The 4,088-nt window shown below is 42.2% G+C and overlaps 1 protein-coding gene across 2 annotated transcripts in view; it reads right to left on the reverse strand.

Moving 5' to 3' along the window:
* MID2 (midline 2) overlaps positions 1 to 501 on the reverse strand; it is a 107,007-nt gene extending 106,506 nt beyond the window's left edge. For both annotated transcript variants that reach the window (XM_005865220.2, XM_005865219.2), the window contains exon 1: positions 399 to 501. The gene's annotated coding sequence lies outside the window, so the exon portion shown is untranslated. The remainder of the gene's footprint in view (positions 1 to 398) is intronic.
* Between the last annotated feature and the right edge of the window lie 3,587 nt (positions 502 to 4,088).

The following is a 4,088-nucleotide window of genomic DNA, read 5'->3' on the forward strand; positions in this document are numbered from 1 at the left end:
CCGGCCAGGGACAGCAAGGCGGTTGCGATGCTCCGGAGCCAAACTTAAGAGTTTTCACCACCTCAATCCAGGGGCAGCACCATGACACCAAGGCAGCACCACACTGTCATTTCCGCCGCAGCAGAGAAAAAAAAAAGCAATCGCTTCGAAAAGGGGGTAGGGTGGGGGCAAACAGGGCTGGGACTGAGGCCCTGAGGGAGCACTGGGAAGGGCCCCAGCAGCAGGGGCACTTGGCCACCTTCCCAACCTCACCTTCCGACGCCCCCTCCGCTCCCAGTTCCCCCAGCCCCTCCTCTGGAGGCGCATTTACTTGTTTTCTCCCTGGATAGTAGTGACCCAAGAAACCTGAGCAAGCAAAAGCAGCGGGTGGGTGGGGTTAGGGTTACTACTGTACCTACCAGCTGATTCCAGCAGCCTTTTCTCCAGCGCCCTGTCATCTTGAAGGAAGACACACCGAAAGGGGCAGAGCGGGGCGTGTGTCCGCGCGCGCGCACGCGCACGCGCACGCGTGTGTGTGTGTGTGTGTGTGTGTGCGCGCGCGCGCGGGGAGGGGAGAGAGAGAGAGAGAGAGAGAGAGAGAGAGAAACTGGGCGAAGAATGTGTGTGAAATGCAGAAAGCAGATTATGGCCAAACTCTTCTTCCACCCGCCAGCCCCTTGGTCCCAGGAACCCTCAGGTTAGAACAAGGAAAAGGCCCTTGCAAGCGCCAATGAGATGAGAGCCCCAGTCCACAGCACAGGTCCTCTGATGAAGCTGCTCTATGCAAAGTTAACAACAGAGTAAAACAAAAATAGTGGAGGAGACAGAAAAGGGCAGACAATTGAAGGAAACCCAACCCCTCTTTCTTTTTACACAGGGAGAATGGCTGTGTTTTATTGGCCATGGTAAAAAAAAAACACACACACACACAAAAAAAAAAACTGTGGGGATGGATTAAAGCCATCAAATTAAAGTAAAAAGTAGGGTTTCACTTGCACATTCCAATCCTTGATGGACAAAACAAGAGAATCCTTACTAAAGAGGACAATAGAATAGATGCCAGCTATCTAGGTATCCAATGTCCCTAGGAAGCTAATTGGTTCATCTAGAACCCAGAAACCTTTATTGGTATGAAGTATCTCTTGGCTGACCTGTCATTGGCTCAGAGAACACCTCTCCACTTACAAGGAAGATTCCAAAGGGAAGAAACAGGAGGCCCAGAGGAGATTAACTTCCAAACTTGTGGGAAATGGGGAGATGAAGGGGAAAGAAGCTAGAAAATGGGAGGAAACATCCCCTCTCACATAGGCCTCCCATTACTGTGCATGTAAGCAAGCCCAGAAAAAACTAAGGTAACTCTGGGTGTATCCCACCAGAGAAGCAGTAGTAATTAGGCAACACCCCTTTTAAACAATGTGCTAGAGAACACTGAGATGGAAAGGGAGGCAAAAATCACAACCAGGCTATCCTGATGAAAGTCTGGCCTTAAGAGAAGTAAAAGTTAGAGTCACACCAAAAGCAAAGGCAAGGGAAGCAAAATTGACAGGCGGGACTACATCAAACGCGAAAAATGTGCAGCAGAAGAATCAACAAACTAAAAAGGCAAGAATGGAGAGAAAATATTTGCAAGCCTTATATCTGATAAAGCGTTAATATCCAGAATATATAAACAACTCCTACAAAACAATAAATAACCCAGTTAACAAATGGGCAATGGAATCGAATAGATATTTCTCCAAAGAAGACATAGATATACAAATGACCAAAAAGCATATGAAAAGATGCTCAACATCACTGATCATCAGGAAAATGCAAATCAAAACCACAATGAGAAATCACCTCACACCTATCAAAATGGCCATTATTAAGAAGTGAACCAAAGCAAAAAGAAAATGTGTTAGCAAGAATGTGGAAAAATTGGAACCCTTGTAAACTGTTGATGGGAATGTACAATGGTGCAACCACTATGGAAAAAAACTCAGGAATCCAGAGGTTCCTCAAAATATTAAAAATAGAACTAACAGGATTCAGCAGTCTCAATTCTAGAAGTATATTTGAAAGAATTGAAAGCAGACTCTCAAAGAGCTATTTGCACTCCCATGTTCATTGCAACATTTTTCACAATAGCCAAGTTGGAAGCAACATAAATATCCTCTAACGGATGAGTGGAGAGACAAAATTTGGCATATACATACAGGGGAATGTGGCATATGATGAGGATGATGCTTGATGATAATACACTAAGTAAAATAAGCCAGTCACAGAAGGATAAATGCTGCATAATCCTACTTATAGTACATATCTAAAGTGGTCAAACTCATAAAAACAGAATGTAGAATGGTGTTTGTCAGGGGCCAGGGGGAGGAGAGGCAGGGAGTTGTTTTCTGTGGGTGTAGAGTTTCAGTCATGCAGGGTTTGGTGGAAGGGTTCTGAGGAATCTGTTGCACAACAGTGTGCATGTGGTTGACAATATTGTACTGTACACTTTAAATTGTTGGGAGGGTGAGTTTTCTGCTATGTGTTCTTTGCAAAAATAAAAATTATTTTTTACAGTGTTAATGGGGCATAAGATGATCCTAGCATAACAGAGGAATGGATAAAGAAGAATTATAAATATATGCATGTTATATATATATATACTAGAGGCCCGGTACATGAAATTTGTCCACGGAAGAGGGTCCCTCAGCCCAGCCTGCACCCTCTCCAATCTGGGACCCCTTGGGTCTAAACTGGAAGTTGGACATCCCTCTTACAATCTGGGACTGCTGGCTTCTAACCGCTCACCTGCCTGCCTGCCTGATCACCCCTAACCCCTCTGTCTGCCTGCCTGCCTGATTGACCCTAACTGCCTCTGCCTGCCTGCCTGATCACTCCTAACTGCTCTCCCCTGCCAGTCTGATCTCCCCTAACTGCTCCTCTGCCAGCCTGATTGCCCCTAACTGCCTCTGCCCTGGCCCCCGCCACTGTGACTTTGTCCAGAAAGAGGACCGGATGACCAGAAGATGTCCAGTGACCAGAAGTCCAGTTGACCTGGTCTAATTAGCATATTACCCTTTTATTAGTGTGTATATATATATACATATATATACACATACACATTATATTACATATTATATATGCTTTATATATATATATATATATGTATACATGTCAGATACCGTTAAATGAAAAAATCAAGCTGTGTATGGCTTGCTACTACTTTGTAAAAAAGGGGGGATGGTATATGTCTATTTATGCTTCTATATACATAGACTCATTAGTAAAGATATCCAAGAAACTGATTACACTGGTTGCAGGGGGTTCAAGCATGAGAGGAAAAAGTATTTAACATTGAATATGTCCTTTCCTATTGTTAGAATGTTTATAATGTCTCTGTATTACCTTTTCAAAAGCAATTTTAAAAGAATGAAGAGCATAGGAACAAGGTAGAATAGATGTCACCAGGGACTGAAGGGAGAAGAGAATGGGGACTTATTGTTTAATGAGTACAGATTTTCTATTTGGAGCAATTTGAAAGTTCTGGAAATAGAGGGGATGGTCACACAACACTGTGAATGTACTTAATGCCACTGAACTGTACACTGGAAAATGGTTAAAATGGTAAATGTTATGGTAGAGTAGACCCCATCCCTGTCCATGGTTTAGCTTTCATGGTTTCAGCTACCCAAGGTCAATCACGGTCTGAAAATATTAAAAGGAAAGTTCCACTTCACTGAATCTCATCACATAAGAATTGTATCTTCTCAGATTATCACAAGAAGTTTAAGTACAATACAATAAGACATTTTGAGAGAAGAGAGAGACTACATTCATGTAACATTTATTATAGTATATTGTTATAATTTTCTATTTTATTACTAGTTATTGTTGTTAATCTCTTACTGCACCTAACATATAAATTAAGCTTTATAATAGGTGTGTATGTATAGGAAAAAACACAGTACATATAGGGTTTAGTACTATCTGCAGTTTCAGGCATCTTGAAACATATCCCTTATGGATAAGGGGAGGCTACTGTATGCATATTTTTCTACAATAAAACAAATTTTAAGAAAATAAAAGAATGAGGAGGTTTACATAACTGGTAGAGATTTTTGTATTTGTGTAAG

This window comes from Myotis brandtii, unplaced genomic scaffold (genome assembly GCF_000412655.1).
Source record: "Myotis brandtii unplaced genomic scaffold, ASM41265v1 scaffold199, whole genome shotgun sequence".
Lineage (NCBI taxonomy): Eukaryota > Metazoa > Chordata > Mammalia > Chiroptera > Vespertilionidae > Myotis > Myotis brandtii.